The 17,685-nt window shown below is 39.4% G+C and overlaps 1 protein-coding gene across 2 annotated transcripts in view; it reads right to left on the bottom strand.

Moving 5' to 3' along the window:
- Positions 1 to 17,685, bottom strand: part of lzts2a (leucine zipper, putative tumor suppressor 2a) — a 91,806-nt gene that overhangs the window by 31,886 nt on the left and 42,235 nt on the right. Inside the window, exon 1 of one of the 2 annotated variants that reach the window (XM_033979957.2) lies at positions 10,794 to 10,977. The exons of the other annotated variant lie outside the window; for it this stretch is intronic. The gene's annotated coding sequence lies outside the window, so the exon portion shown is untranslated. Of the gene's footprint in view, positions 1 to 10,793; positions 10,978 to 17,685 lie in introns of those variants that run through there. 2 annotated transcript variants of the gene reach the window in all.

Here is a 17,685-nt window from a genome sequence, read left to right as displayed (position 1 = left end):
AGATAACATCATCAAACCACTAATTACATTTTTAACAGATTTATACTTCAGATCAACAAATGTGTTTTGTTGAAGATCAGTCCCTTTGCTGAGAATCATGTTCCACAGTATGGCTTTTAATAAAACTTTCATATGTATCTAGCATTCATTCAATTACTAGCAAAAATACCTTGAAAAATAAAAATATGCATCGGGGTCATCTCTCCACTGATCTGACATATAACTTCGCCTGGTGGCATGATGTCATACAGTGGGAACATTCTCGTCAAAGCATTAAAAAGTTCTAGACAAGCAGGGGCAAACGCCACAAAAGTTACATAATACACCTTTAAATGTTAGATTATTTCCCATAGATTCCTTGCACAGCAACACTAGGCTTTAGTTCTGTTCCTTTGGCTCTGAGCGATAACCTACTTTTTTAGCATTAACGTGTCCAAGACAAGCAGGGGCAAACGCTCCAAAAGAAAAAGTTATACAATTCACCTTTAAATGTCCTATATTACACAAAATGGACTCTTGTGATCTTTGAGTTATGTTAGAATGTTGTTACCTCATCAAAAATATACCTGGAGTTGTGTTTTACTTCATTCTACATCTCCAAAGCTCAAAATGCTGTTCCACTTTGTGATGTCATGCGGTAGTTTTCAGGTTAACAGCTAAATTTTACCTTTAGTTTAGTAGAGATTGGCAATTCCAGCGGTGAACTTATCCAAATGATTCAAGTGAAGATGTGTGGAGTTTAAAAACACAGTGGAGCACTTCCTGTATTACTGCATGACATGACAACGTGAAACAGAGTGTTTTCTGAGAGAACACTCAGAACTCAGCCGAAATATGCAGGATTTTTGTGTTAAACGTGTGTGAATGAAACAAAACACAACTCCAGGTCTGTTTATGACGAGGAAACATTATAACAACAGAAAATAGCATAATATGGGCCCTTTAAATGTTAGTTCTGTTCCTTTGAGGCTGTTATAACCTACTTTATTCAAACCTCGTCTGTATTTTTCATAGCAACATCTCCATGTTTGCCTTACCCAGAAGTTGTCGAAAATTGGCCGTGACAAAGTGTAAAACCTCTGCTCTAAATCGGGCTCAGTATAACCCAATGAGACACAACGCCGCCCCCGAGTAGAGCCAGCTAAAAACGCAGCCAGGCAAATGAGTTTCACAGCACATTACATAAGCCCCGACCGCCATGCATAATTCACCCTCAATCATCTTAGAGAATATTTCACAAACACGTGCCCAAAACAGACCAAAGCTAGACCGAATGTGACCAAAACATAAAAAATGTGAAGTGTGCGGTGCTGGGTTAATCCGTGCCAGTCCGAAGCACGTACAGGTTATGTATAAATACTTAACATATGCAGTATGGAGTATAATGAAGCTCCAATAGCAGGAGATGAAAAGAGGACGTGTCCCAGTTAGGCTCCATTCATTTGATGTTTGACGCCGCGTGAGGAGAAATGCACTGCGCTATAGAGTTACTGCATACGGTTAAAGGAACATGTTATGCTTTTGGCTTTTTAATCTTTTGGTATAATCTGTGTTGGTATCATGTTTTGAAATTTAAAGATACATACACTGTTCGATTTAACTTTAGCTTCTGGCACATTATGATTAGTGTTGTATAATTTTACATCTTTACATCTTAGAGTGACATATTTGCTCTTTGTGGTCTAATTCAGTCCTGATTTCAGAGAAGCTTTAATACTGGAATGCCACTTAATGACATCACAAGGTGGAACAGGGTGAGTTTAAGACTTGAGATTACTTAAACCTGCAGAATCAAACAAAATGAAACCATTGGAAATTGAAGAAAATAAATTAATAATGACCTTCAGGATGAGAGAAGGTTGTGAAAGGACTTTTAAAACAAACGTTCTGGTTGAATTAGAGACTTGAAATAAAGTAGAGATGGTCCAATATGGGTTTTTTTAACATATATTTTGTGGCCGATAATCTATATTTGCCGATACCGATGTTAAACTTTTAAAATCTGTAGGAAAAACCAAAGTTATATTAAAGTTTACCTTTCACTTTAGTAAAAATAACAACTACATACATTTATTTGGGAAATAAATTAATACTTTCACTCATGAGTCTGTTTAAAAAGTCAATGACAAAGGGCACATTGCGGAAAAAATTATCGGAATATCGTCAATTTTCCGATTTCACCTATATCTCCAATAACTGATAAACCAGATAACTTTTGATAATTAATTTTAGCTAAATAGTGAAATTGGGATTGAACCAACAGATTATATAAAGAGCAGACCCATATGAATTTATTTACACGTCACTAAACAGCTAGAATAACATGAAATCACTGACTACTACTGTCACAAGTGAAAAAAGATAATTTGAGCATGCATTTTCCAGGTCTGGCCACAGTCAAAATAAAAACCCAAATTTAATCCCACGTAATCCCATCGGCTCTGACTACCAGTTCGTAGGCACACTTTTCACACATATTGACGATGCCGTTACATAACACAGGCCGAGGTGGAAAAATCGTGAGGGTAGGAGCATGATAGCCGGCGCTTGTTTCGTTATTGGTGATGTAATCTATATGAATACAGGTTATCTCACTCAGCACCGTGTTCAAACCCATCCCAGCGACACTGTGTTTTAGGATAAGTAGTTCATTGCCAACTCAGCCGTCACAAAATTCCCATTCAAAATAAACAAAAGTATATCCAGACTTGACAAGCGCACCATGTCCTTAGCTGCTGTATACAAACAGTTTGAGCGGTTACCAACGGCCCGGAGCAACTATTACTTAACTTAACCAATTTGACCTATTGCGAAAGCCTGATCTCAGCACATTTATCCGGCCTCATCGCAGTACTTTTACAACACCTGTGTACCCATCTGTGCTGTTTATTACCAACTACGTCATTTTGTGTACTCCAGCCAAAAAACCCAACCAGGATAATTATAGCATCGCCTGCTAGCATGTAGTATTTTAAATGTACTATGGCAACTACAACAATCTACTAACCACTGTAACTACAATTTAATAACTACTGCTACTACAACTACAATCTACTAACTACTGCTACTACAACTACAATCTACTAACTACTGCTACTACAACTACAATCTACTAACTACTGCTACTACAACTACAATCTACTAACTACTGCTACTACAACTACAATCTACTAACTACTGCCACTACAACAACTACAGTCTACAACTACAATCTACTGCTACTACAACTACAGTCTACTACAACTACAGTCTACTACAACTACAATCTACTAACTACTACAACTACAATCTACTAACTACTGCTACTACAACTACAATCTACTACATCTACTACAACTACAATCTACTAACTTCTGCTACTACAATCTACCAACTACTGCTACTACAACTAGAATCTACTAACTACTGTTACTACAATCTACTAATTACTGCAACTACTACAACTACAGTCTCCTACTACTCCTACTACATGCTAAATATAACAGCTGCACAGTATCTACCAACTACTACAACCTACTAACCGTTATTACAATCTTCTTCTTCTCCTCTTCAATCTTCTTCTTCTAACTACAAACTACTAGAGCAATTTACTAACTACTACAGTCTACAGACTACAACTACAATCTACTAACTACTACAACTACAATCAATTAACTACTAGTATATACTAACTACAACAACTACACAATATCTACCAACTACTACAACCGACTACTATAATCTACTAACTACTACGACTACTACAACTACAACCTATTAACTACCTCAACTACTATGATCTACTAACTACTGCTACTACTACTGCTACTTCTACATACTAATTACAACAAATACACAGTATGTACCAACTACTACAACCTACTAACCACTATTACAATCTACTAACTACAAACAACTACAGCTATTTACTAACAACTACTCCTACTACTACTACATCATACTAACAGCTACTAATACATCTATTAATGACTACAGCAACCTACTAACTACTAAAATCTACAGACTATAACTACAATCTACTAACTACTACAATTTATTAACTACTACAACTGCTACAACTACATCCTACTACTACTACATCATATTAACTACTCCATCCTACTAACTACTAGTACATACTAAGTGCAACAGTTTCACTGTATCTACCAACTACTACAACCTACTAACTATTATTACAATCTATTAACTACGAACCATTACAAACTACTACAGCAATCTACTAACTACTACAACTACATCATATTAACTGCTACACCCACAGTACAACTACAAAATATTCACTACTGATCCACTTCACCCCGGCTCCTAAACCTCCTGGAGCGTGGCGCACGGGCTCATCACCACCTTTCCTGGGCTCTCTGACTGACTTTCCGCTGATGCGCCCCTCATCTCCACCTGCCGCTCCAGCAGCCCTGAGCGGAGGCTCCGCGGCCGCGTCCCCACGCATGTCGGGCCAGACTGCTCGCCGTGAGTCGGGTGTATGCGCCGCGTCCTCTCGGTGCACGCAGGGCTCGGCCGCATCCAGCGGGTGTGACCCAGGTGAAAGCTCTGCTCCGGCGGGTGTTTCCACGGCGCCACAGAGAGACCCAGCACAGGCTCCACCAGCGGCTCCAGCCTCAGCGCCGCGGCCAGGTCCCTCAGGTCCCTCCGTTCTGATACTGGGCTCCTCCTTGGTCAGACACGTGAGGGTGAAAAATGGCTACACGTCTTGTCACCCAGGTGCCCTCGTCCAGGACATCACAAACTCCGCCCCCAACATCCTACGTCAGCATCCCACGGTTAATACAGTTGTGATTCATGTTGGAACTAATGATCTCCGTTTGCAGCAGTCAGAAACACTTAAGGACCACTTCTTAACTCTCATCTCCACCATCCATAGTCTAAATAAAAAATGCATAATCTCCGGCCCACTCACCCCACCTCGCTTTGGAGACATCAAATTCAGCCGCTTAAGACAACTTCACATCTGGCTCAAATCCTTCTGCACCACCAACCATATCCCCTACATAGACAATTTCCTTCTGTTCTTCAAGAGACCCGGACTGTTCAAAAAGGACCTTCTTCATCCAAATCTCCATGGTTCATTTCTTCTTTCCCAGAACATACAGCTCACAATAGAATCTGCATGACGGTTTTCTTCAGAAACCCCATCACCATCGTCCACGCCATCAATAGAATCATCACACCATATCCCGGTAATTTTCAGCAGAGAGCGGCCTATTCACAAAAACTCTTACAATCGTACAGTTAACATCAATAATTTATCACAGCTCACCAAAATTAATTTATCAAAGATTCCTCCTACTCATCCTCCTTCAACAATAAACATGGCACTTTTAAATGTCCGCTCTCTGCTGAACAAAGCTTTTATTGTCAATGACTTAATTTTAGATCACAAACTTGACTGTCTCTTTTTAACAGAAACTTGGTTGGGTGGAGATGGACCGGTTGTTCTCAATGAGGCCTCCCCCTCTGATTTTAACTATGCCTTTTCAATTAGGGGTAGTAAAAGGGGAGGTGGCACTGCTTCTATATGTTCAAGTACTCTGGCCACCAAACCTATTTTATTTAATAATTTTAAGAGTTTCGAATACCACGCAGTTGTTTTTAATAACCCACAAATTTTAGCAGTAACAATTTACAGACCACCAAAAAAGTGCAGTATTTTTATCAATGAATTTTCGGAATTTTTATCAATTCTACATAATTCTTACAATATGATTATTTTAACCGGTGATTTTAATTTACATGTAGATATTTTAGACCCTGTTGCAAGGGAATTTTTAAATGTTCTTAATTACATGGATTTTACCCAGCATGTGACACAGCCAACTCACAACAGAGGACACACTCTGGACTTGGTCATCACTCATGGCCTGTCTGCGAGTGTGTCCTCTGTTGTTGACCTGGCTGTGTCAGATCATTTCTGTGTGTTTTTTAATATCACTGGTTTTATTCAGCGGGAGACCTCTGTGAGAACTGTGAGGAAGCGTCATCTTACCCCTGAAGTGGCTGCAAATTTTATTCAAATTTTAGAGAACACTCCTCCAATTGTTTTACCTGCCTCCTGTGATTTTATTGTTGATGATTTTAACAGCAAACTTCAATCCACTTTAGATACAGTTGCTCCTCTTAAATTAAGCAAGGCCCCCCCCAAACCTGCAGCACCATGGAAAACTGAATCAATAAAACAACTTAAACGAAACTGCAGAAGGGCAGAAAGAAAATGGAGGAAAAACAAAATCACAATTAACTTTCAAATGTACACCCAACATCTAAAAACATATAATAACGCCATCAGAAACAATAGAAACTCATATTTCTCCAAACTAATCACAAATAATAAAAACAACCCCAAAATTCTTTTCTCCACTATCGACCATCTCACTAACCCTGTTCTTAACAACTCCAAACTCCCTCCCACTGACTCCCTTTGTGAGCAGTTTGCAGACCACTTCATGGGAAAGATAAACAAAATCAGATGTGACATTTTATCTAACCAAACCACTGTTTTTAACACATCTGATTGTTTGTCTTTACCAGAGGAAACACTGGACAGCTTTGTCCTGGTTAATGCTGAGAGGCTTGATGAAGTTTTCTCCTCAGTGAGACCCACCACATGTCTTGTTGACCCCATTCCAACACGGTTCTTCAAGTCATTTTATGAATCTTTTAGAGACGAGCTTTTAAACATGATGAACTACTCTCTTCAGACAGGGGTCTTTCCCACTGCCTTTAAAGCTGCAGTGGTGAGGCCCCTGCTGAAGAAGAGCAATTTAGATTTTAATGATTTTAACAATTACAGACCAGTGTCTAACTTACCATTTTTAAGCAAAATTTTAGAAAAACTTGTTTTTACCCAGCTTAATTATTTTTTAAACACACAGAACATTCTTGAAGAATGTCAGTCTGGTTTTAGAGTAAACCACAGTACAGAGACAGCCTTGACAAAGATTTTAAATGATTTTAGACTAAATTATGATTCTAAACAGGTGACAGTGTTGGTTCTACTGGATCTAAGCGCTGCCTTTGATACAGTAGACCACACTATTCTTTTAAACAGACTCAGACACCTGGTCGGCCTCTCTGGTACTGTACACAAATGGTTTACTTCCTACCTCACAGACAGAACATTTATGGTAAGCTTAGACACCTACTCCTCTCAGGTTCATAAAATCACATGTGGTGTGCCCCAGGGTTCCATTTTAGGTCCTATACTTTTTAACCTGTACATGCTCCCTCTTGGTGATGTCATCAGGAGACATGGAATCAGCTTCCACAGCTATGCAGATGATACACAGCTTTACATCTCCATGTCTCCTGATGACACCAGCCCAGTGGATGCTCTTTTTAACTGTATTTTAGACATCAAATCCTGGATGGCAGAAAACTTCCTCCAGCTTAACCAGGACAAAACTGAGGTTTTAATCATCGGTCCTGAGGCCCAGAGAGAGAAACTTTTACCCAAATTACAGTCACAGTCTTTTAATCCATCATCACAAGTAAGAAACCTGGGCGTTATTTTTGACTCTGAGCTGACTTTTATTCCACACATTAAAAACATCACAAAAATTGGTTTTTACCATTTGAAAAACATAGCCAGAGTCCGTCCCATTCTCTCTCGGGCCAACACAGAGACGCTGATGCATGCTTTTATCACCAGTCGTATAGACTACTGTAATGCCCTGCTCTCTGGTCTTCCCAAAAAGGCGATTTCAGGTCTACAATTATTACAAAATTCAGCAGCACGTGTCCTGACTAAGACCAGGGGGCGGGACCACATTACACCGGTATTAGAATCCCTGCATTGGCTCCCTGTGTGTTTCAGGATCGATTTTAAAGTTCTTTTACTGGTTTTTAAATGTCTTAATGGTCTTGGGCCTTCTTATCTTACAGAACTGCTTTTATCCTATGAACCCTCGCGGCCCCTGCGCTCCTCCGGCAGCAGGCTCCTAGTCATTCCCAAAGTCAGGACACACACGCATGGAGAGGCCTCTTTCCAGTTTTATGGCCCCCGTCTATGGAACAGTCTGCCGGAGGACCTCAGGGCCGCAGAGAACATTCAGGTTTTTAAAAGCAGGCTCAAGACCCATCTTTTTAGCATAGCTTTTGATTAGTATTTATCATTTTAGTTTACTTCTCTATTTATTTAGTCTTATTTAGGCTGGCTAGTGTGTTTATGTTTTACTTATGTTTTATTTACTTGTTTAGTTTTGACTTATTTTATTATTTATTGATTATTTTATTATTTATTGGTTATTTATTTTATTATTTATTGACTTATTTATTAGTTTTGACTTATTTTATTATTTTTAATCATTTTAGATTTGCCAGTGTTTCCTCTGAGGAGCCCTCTGCACCGGGAGCTGTGGTTGGCTGTGGCTGCTGGGCCCTGGTTCGTGGGCCCTGGAGGTTTGGTCTTGCCTCATCTCTTCTCTGGGCCCTGGGCTGGTGTCCTGTGGCTGTGGGTGACCCTGTTCCTGGTGCAGATGGTTCCTCTGGTGGCGCTCTCTCATCTGGTTCATCTTTATCCAGCCTGTTCCACTTAAACATATTTTAAATGAAACTGAGGTATTTTAACATGTGTTGAGGTGGGGGGTGGGAGTGTGTGTTGGGGTGGGGGGTTGTTTGGTTATGATTATTGATGTGTTGGGGTTGGGTTGTTGGGCTGTCGGGTGGCTGGGTGGGTTTGGTGGGTGGGACTGATTTTAATGCTTTGTAAAGCACTTTGTGTTACTTTTTTTTGTATGAAAAGTGCTATATAAATAAAGTTTGATTTGATTTGATTTGACTACTACTACTGCTACATACTAACTTCAACTACAACACAGTATCTACCAACTGTTAATAACACAACCTACTAGCGACTACTACAATCCAGTAACTACTACTACATTCTACTAACTAACTACTATTGTAGTATTACTACAATCTACAAACTACTACAGCCATATATATTAACTACTAGAGCAACATAGTAACTACTAGTACAAAATACGAACTACTACTACAATCTATTAACTACTATTACTATAATCTCCTAACTACTACTATTACTACACTCTCGTAACTGCTCCTCCTACTACACTCTAATAAATACTACTTCTACTTCAACTAGTACTACTATTACTACTGCTAATACTACTACATGTGAAGTAGCAGTCTTTAAAAAGCCTTTATAAAACATCTGCTGACACATCAGTCCTGAGCCGTAACAAACTTGATGAGAACATGTAATTTGTGACTTGGGGCGAATTGGACGCTGTGTAATACTCACAGTCTGAACAAAGCCCTGTCATCAGAACTGCACAAAACACTCTGTTTACACGCCGCATGTAAAATACAAACTTGTGGTGTTTCAAAAGGCTAGGAATAGATATGCTGGGCCAGGCGCTTTCTTATCTCTGAAAGAAGTGTGCGCTAGCTGGATAGAATGACACTCCTCTTCTTCCCTCCTCCTCCTCCCCCCTCCTCCTCCTCCGCTCTTTCCTTTGAGGCCGACTGTCCAAAAAGCCTGGGACAGCTTCGGCACGGCTGAAATTTCAAATCAATAGCCCACGGTGTGTAATGAGCTGATTAGGAGAGCGCGCAGATTAGAGAACTCAAGTTACAAACCTGCAAAAAAAAAAACTGCTAAAGATGTGAAAAGTCCGAGATGGAGGCAGGTTTAGTTCTACAGAGGAATATCTGGATGCAAAGGTGATAGCTTATATGCATCTGAAACTAGAAACTCAGCAGAGCAAGAACGGTACACATACACATAAGACACATAGACTAGTATACACCCATGGACCACTATGAACCTACTGGACGACTGAGGGATTACACAGATATAAGAGCAAACAAGAATACAAAAGAAAGCACAATTTAATGTTGAAAATCACACTCTATTGTCTCAAAAACGAGAAAGGACAAAAGATGGAGACACAGCTCATGTCAATCACCGTGGCTGGATGTGACGTGAAGGGCATCTGGTGTAAAATAACTCCCTGGTTTGATGTGGCTAACCTATTTCAACAAAGAAATGAGTAAAAGATATCAGGACAATTTGATTTTTTGCTACTGATCTTTGTTTTTTGTAGTAATTCCACTAAATTATGAAAAGAAATAATGAGCCTTTCTATATCATCAACGCAGACAAACTACAATTTTGGTATTTCAATTATTACAAACTACGTAAGCAGTACTGTATACATGTTGTCATTCCCATGCAAGAATTTCATTACAATTTTAAAACTCTCATCCTTGTCTAAATCTTAAAATTCACAATTCATTTCTAAATTAAAACGGCCATTTTAGCTGCTCTATCGTTTAATGAAACTTGGCACAGATCCTAGCTAAAGACACTGATACCTTTAGCATAAATACTATGTAATTTTAAAACAAACCCTCATCTAAATATTCCAACTTACTTTGATGATGATGATGTCTCAAGCAGACGGTGCCACACTGTACACCACCTCGTCACCTTTTTAAACATCTGACTATGAATCACTAAGTTAAAACCAACACACTGCAGCTCCCTTTATGATACAACTGTCTATGTGCCAATAAACATGCCTTAATGGGCTTTTCATGAGCGTGTTACATTCTAAACTAATTTCCTCACTACTGTTTAACATATGAATTGGTTACTCTAGCAACTTTTGTCTGGCCCTCTCCATTCGCACTGCACCTTGGTGTGGAGGCATTTCCGATGTCAACAACTCCGAAGTGGCTTCCTGCAGGCTTAAGAGCTCATTCAAAGTTTCCCTCCACAACTTAAGGACACTGCTGAGGAGACTGGTACTCACCCTCACGAGAGCCCTGCATCTCTGCTTGCGGTTTGTATCCTTTGTAATGAAAACAATTCCGAGCGTGTTGTGCTGTACGTGTTCCGAGTTAGATGTGTTCCTTGTCTCCTGGATGCTTCATATCCCACAGTGCGCTAGTTCCACTTGTGCTGTGCAGTGCTGCCTGCTCCTCTGGCTCGGCTCCACTGTTCCCTCTCCTGACTCTCCTTTCCCTCTGTCTCCGTAAGCCCCGCCCCCAGCACCTCCCCCTCCCGCACTGTGTCGGCTTTCCCTCTCTTTTAACACGTTCAGCACAGATACATGAAAGGAGAATGTGTAGCATAGGTCAACTTTACAAACCTGATCAGACTGGAGGATTACTGCAGATCACACATCTGGAGTTGATGTAGTACTATATGTAAAGTGACTGATATCATACAAGGGCTGAACTACAGAAGCTGTTTTATGTTTTATGAAGGCTGCCAGCTACATACATTTGATCACTTCTCTCTTGGAGTAGATAAGATTGTCTGAATCCTCAAAAGAAAGGCACTGTGCTCAGTTCAATGAATCTGTTGACAGGTCTGATAAAGGTTTATCTTTAGGACAAGTTCTCCAATAAAACGCTGCAAAACTGATATCAGTAATGAAAAACAAAACCTCATTCAAACCTCTATTCATGGGGTTGAGGCAAATGATGCCTTCCTGATTTGGAGGATATTGTGTGGACCTTTCGCCATTCAAAAGATATAATATTTAGATTATAATAGTGTTATTGCTATAACAACAGAGGACCGTTGCCATGCCAAATCCTTATGCCGGAAACCCACGAAAACTAAGATGTGGGAGTTTATTTAATGTTGCATCAACAGACATGCAGTTAACTCGTCTAAATACAGTCCAACTCCACTCTGCGCACACACACACACACACACACACACTGTAGCAGTCTTCATGTGCTCAGCTCTTACACAATCGCCACCTTTAGCTTTCATGTCTATCCAAGTCCCCCTCATCCTCCACAATACACTGCACCATTATCCAGGGACACGGGCCACATCACAGGCTGCAACGGGAAACCAGAGAGGGGGAGAAAGATGGAGGGAGAGACATGGATGGAGGGAGAGGGATAGAAGGAGAGAGAGAAATGCAGAGGGAGGGGGGAGAGAGATGGAGTAGGGGGAGGGTCAATTAACCCAGATGGGCTAAATTACATAAGCGCTTCATCAGTACTGTCCCTGTGCTGCTGTGGAGAGCTGTGCAAAGCTGTGAGTCAACACAAAGGAGAAGTGTCTGTCTGAAGGTGACTCCTGATAATTCACCCCAATCGTCCATTCACATGCACATTATCACAATATTACCACGGCCTTACAGACAACTTACAGAGCATATGACAGGTTACAACACTCATTTCACTAACGCACTCAGACAAAAGGTAACTGTTTAAATGCTACAGGAGACAGACAAGAGGGTTGAGTAATGCAGAGAGAGGAGCCGTTTGTGGGGGTATCCTCGTACTCATAAGGCAAATATATGTGTCATGGTTACATAACATAAGCGTGTGTGTTTATTATGCTCTAGTAATATGAGAAAAGAACATCATGTACAAAAGAGATGGTCTGCTATGGATTTGGTTTTTTAGCCGATGCAATATCAGACACTCACCATGATGTTTTGGCTGATATCTGTTATTTGCTGCTGTTGATATCAGAGCCCAAAAGTTTAAGTAAAGTTCATCAGCTAAATACTGTATTGTGGGGGAAATGTATTGTAAATGTGCACGCAATTATTATGTAAACATGCAGCCACCTTTGTGATAACTGATCTTTTATGAATGAAAAAAATTAAATCACCCACATCAACTGTCTGGCAGATGGCAGGCGCGCTGGCAGATTATACTGTCCATCCCTAATGCGCAAAAAATGTCAAAATGTATTAAAGGCCCTCTGCTTGATTTTTTCCCATGTATTTGAGCAAAATGTGTCTGTGTACAGATATGTTGTATAAGCAGCTCTTGAGGTCATAATAAGTCTGAATCTAATTATAAAGCGTTTTATTTTTAGCATGCTAGTTGCTGTTTGGTTTACAATCACAGTAAAAGCATTTATAAACTCAGAAGGACGCATAAGGTGAGTGAGAGATAACTTCAGACCACTGCAAACTAGAGACAGATCAGATCAATATATGGACATTAGCGAATTGCAATCAGCCGCTACAAGCCAATATTTTGTTTTGGTCAGTCTGCTGCCTAAAAAAATGCACACAAACTTTTATATTAACACTTTAATATGGAGAGACAGCTGCACAAAACACGACCACACAGCTCTCTTATAGGTTCTTTGTAAAAAAAAAAAAAAAAAAAAGGGCTGTGGGTGCATTTATAAGCCACAGTTTTCCGGGTTTTTAATATGATAAAAATCAGGTACTGCGCCTTTAAGAGTTACCAACCCTTAGCATACTATATTACCCATTTGTGGAATAATAATGAGACTTTAGTTTACATCAAAACTATGCATCATATTCAAAAGAACAGCTAAGTTCTATCTTTAGTCATTATTGTGTCCTCAACTTCCCACAAACTAAGCCATTACCTCATGTCTCCCAGATGGTGTCTGCATTAGTCATCTCATCATCTCCCCTGATACTGAGGTGGACTAAAAGACAACTGCGCTCGCTGTGAGTCACTGAAAGAGGTAACGTCAAATATGCGTGGTCACTTTTCATAACTTTGGGAGTACGTAAAATTCAATTCTGTCAACTGGACAAAAGTTTTCCAAGTCATCCAAGAGGCTTCTTCAGTTCTGGTCAGATCACTGGTTATATCCATCTGAATGGAGGAGATAACTACACTGAAACTAACACGCCTGTTTGTGTGTGTGTGTGTATATATATATATATAAGTTTTAATAAGGCAGAGACGGAGCGTGGTGACCCGGACTCGTCTTCACCCAGAGTGTTCCTTAGCCCGACCATGATCCTGCAATCAGATTTGTTTATTTCAGTGATGCGCACATTAATTCTCCCCTAATCTGTGATATTTTTTAGTCCCTTGGGACATGTTTTCATTTTTTTTTCCTCATAAGAAGCCATATTTGTTTTGATACAGATGGACCATGAGCGTCCCTGATTGGTTACCGTCATATCTAAATATTAAAAGTATTGTATAATGTGTATTCTGGATCCAAGGCAAATGTTAACGTGAGTGATGGGTACAGAGGGTAAAGAAGTCGACACTGGAGCCAAAACATTTTTGAAAAACACCTCATTTATATTTTTCTGACAAGCATTGTGATCATGATTTGAAATACAGATTTTCTACATAAAACATATACTTCGGTCGTACAGTTACAGAAATGATTGAAGCCTTACTGTGATTATTCAAACAGTAAACCATACACTGCACAAACCCAACTGTTGTGACTGAAATAATCCTCACTATCCCATTGACCGGTCAATGGTCATAATGTTCTGCCTGATCCGTGTATAGAGTCAGATTATAAAAGTCAGATTATTAACCCTTCAGTGCTGCCAGCCTCACTCAGCTGATGTGAGGCCCCCGTGGGTTTAGGGAAAAGTGGCTGCAGTGGTGCTGGGAGCTGTACTTTAGTTTGGGTAATGGGTCCGGTCTCAGGTTGAACAGCAGAAGGCTTTTGACTCATGTCCTTAAGAGAGTGAGTCAGCAGCAGCTTCACTCAGCCTCCACAGGTAATAACCCTGACACTCATATACCACATGCACCGAGGTCATGTGAGCGGCAACACAGCACGCGAGGGAGAACTGAAGAGGAGCTTTCACAGCCATACGTCATAAGGAAAAAAGTCTCTACAGCTGTATTAACCTCCAATTTTTCATTATTTTAGCCCTCTCGGAGCGATATTACAGAGCGATAATACGTTATACAAAAAAAAAAAAAAAAACTTTGACTTTTTCTTTGACAATTTCTGTTATCACCTACCCCCTATCCCCACCCTCTCCTCTGTTACTTGTGATTATTGAAAAGATTCAGACTCTGGGTCAGACATGGCCAAAACTATGTCACTGAAAATCTGCTGCCTTTATAACTAAAATACTCCCAAAAAAGCACAATACGGCTTTTTAAATAAATGAGATTGACTATTGAAGAATATCCTTGCTTTGAAGTAATACATTTTCCATGCAGAATTTAATCCAGAATAAATACAGAAATCTTGAACAGGTAATAACAATGTCTCTTACACTACCAGCAGGTGACTCAGCAGCAAGTAGCATTTAACTAAAAAAGGATGTCAATAAGATTTACATAGGTGCAGGTCAGAGGTTCACATAAGAGTTATAGAGCCCTCAGCAAATGATCATTCTGACCACATAACTACAGAGGCCCAGAAAGGACAAACAAACAGTGGCTCTTTCACACTTCACATTTTGAAAAGGTCAAGTGAACAGTGAGTCAGGGGCTATTCAGACACTAACAATGCACCAGGCCTTCACACAGAACTGAATTATACTGAAACAAAGGGGGAGGATGACCACTGGGATGACTTGGCAAGACACAAATACAAGGAAGTGAGGATTACAAGGGAAAATGACCAACTTTTTGAAAAAAATGTACTTTCAGACACAAACTTCAGCAATGTAAGCAACAGTACTTTTACTTTGGTAAAAGCTTTGGTAGAAAAAGCTTTATGTTGTCACCAACTAGTTTATTTTAAATGGTTTATTTTAAATGGTTTGCATTGGTCCAAAGTTATGCCTCACTTACCTTATACACTCTGAACATCCTTAGTTTAACCATGATGGTAAAGCTGACAACAACTAGCATGCTAATGCACACCTCCTGATTATCAGGCAATAAAATGTTCTCTAATTAGATGCACAAAGCATGCTACAATCTTATTTAGACCTCAAGAGCTGCTTATACAGTATATCTGTATTCGGACAAGAGACATTTTGCACAAATACATGGGAAAAAATTGGGCATAGGGATAAAATGATTTGTACATTTGGGACTGGGTTCATTTCAGAATCTGAGCCTTATTTAAATTGGGTATTACACTTCTATAACACATACCATATTTAGATCACCATGTTACCTTTTATTGTTTAGAAAATGCTATATTCATGGAAAAAATGATGCTGAGTCCCCCCCTTTATTTGCTCCCTGCAGTCACTGAAGTCACTCCCCCTTCAGAGCACTATCACATTACAATGAGCATGCATCCCACTAATGATAAAAATGCTCATCGCATCAGGTTTGTCAAGTTGTTGTATACAGTTCTGTATCATGCTTTTGTATATTTATGGAGAATTGTCATATAGTCTCATTGGCGGAACACTGCACAGAATCGTAGAGCTAAACCTGAGGAGGGTTCAAATAGGGCCCAGGAGAGATCGCTGAATTAGCAAAACATGCATGGATGACATCTAAAACCTCTTCTGACAAGTTTTGATGAGGGTCATCAAGGATCACCTTTACTTCTCTCAAGACTTCAAAACATATCCCATATAAACATAATCTAACCCAAACATAAAACATGGTCTGGTACTAAAACAAGTTGTACACTACAATTTAATTACATTCTCTACTGCTTTGAAAGTTGTTATGAATGTCAAAACTACACTCACCCACACTCTGGCACCTACCCAACAATGCAGAAATACAGTTTTGTGAAACGTGACCTTGTATTGTGGCAGCGGAGCTTTGTGCTACAGAGAGGGGGACAGCTGGTCCGAGAGCAGGGACCAGAGGAGGGACGGACACAGGGTAATGGACACTGTGGACACTATGGACAGGAAGACAGCTGCTCCTCTTATTATTATCACAGCACACATCCTACTTTTTCAGTCATGAGAGGACTTAAGATGACGCAAACAATGTCAAACTTTACTTACAAGTTTAGTAATGACCATGTTTGTCCCAGTTACACTACACAAAAATCCCCCAATAAAGTCCCAGAAATCACTAGGGACCAATATATATTCTACTTAGGGCTACAAGATTAATCACAATCAAATCCAAATCGCAGTTTGAATAGACACGATGAGCAAATCACAAAGACTGCAACTTTTGAAGTACCACAAACAGTAAAGTATCCTGTCTTATTCTGTGTACAACTGCTAACACTGTAGTTTAGATCTGTACAAACATGATCTGAAATATATGTGATACTTGTCTTAGTTAGTTCATGTTTAAAATGAGAACTTTGAACAGAATCCCATTATTAAAACACACATCGCAAATCTGATCGTGATAGCAACATGTCAGAAAAATCATTATCAATCAGTATTGAGATACACTGCAGAAAATAATAAGAGGAAGGAGTAGTAAAAAAAACCAAAAATCCATTACGCGCAAGGAACGACTTCAGCAGTTCATATTTCAGCGTTCCGTCAGATGTTAATGCTCCAAAAGTATTAAAATGTAAAAAGTAATTTGTCAGAAAAGCTGTAATTCCAAAACGGTACACCCATAATTTCTACTTGGACTAGATATGACAGTACAAATGAAACATATCACAAGGATTTGCAGCTTTGAGCAAGAATCACCAAAGAAAATGTCATCCCACAATTATTTCAGGCTTGTTGGACATCGTGAGGAAAAAAATATGCATAAATGTGCAGATTTTTACTTCTATTTTGGTTGTCTGTTTTACCATGTTAGCCATGGTGGAAGAAGTACTTTATTCTATACAGATACCAGAGCAAAAACAAAAACTCAAGTAAAAGTATTACATGAAAAAAATCTACTTAAGAGTCTTAGTGTGCCTGTTTAAAAATGTACGTAAAGAGTAGCAAGTAAAAAACATGTAGTAATTTTGATAAAGATTTGTTTTTTTCTAGCCATTTTTTTATTTGTATATTTTTGTTTGCTAAAGTTATGAACGTGTTAAAAATAAACCCTCAGCCTTTTCAGCAGGTCTCAGACAATAATAAAAAA

This window comes from Periophthalmus magnuspinnatus, chromosome 15 (genome assembly GCF_009829125.3).
Source record: "Periophthalmus magnuspinnatus isolate fPerMag1 chromosome 15, fPerMag1.2.pri, whole genome shotgun sequence".
In the NCBI taxonomy this organism is placed as follows: Eukaryota; Metazoa; Chordata; class Actinopteri; order Gobiiformes; family Gobiidae; genus Periophthalmus; species Periophthalmus magnuspinnatus.
Note: the sequence above shows the minus strand (reverse complement) of the source record. Positions and strands in the feature narration are given on the sequence as shown.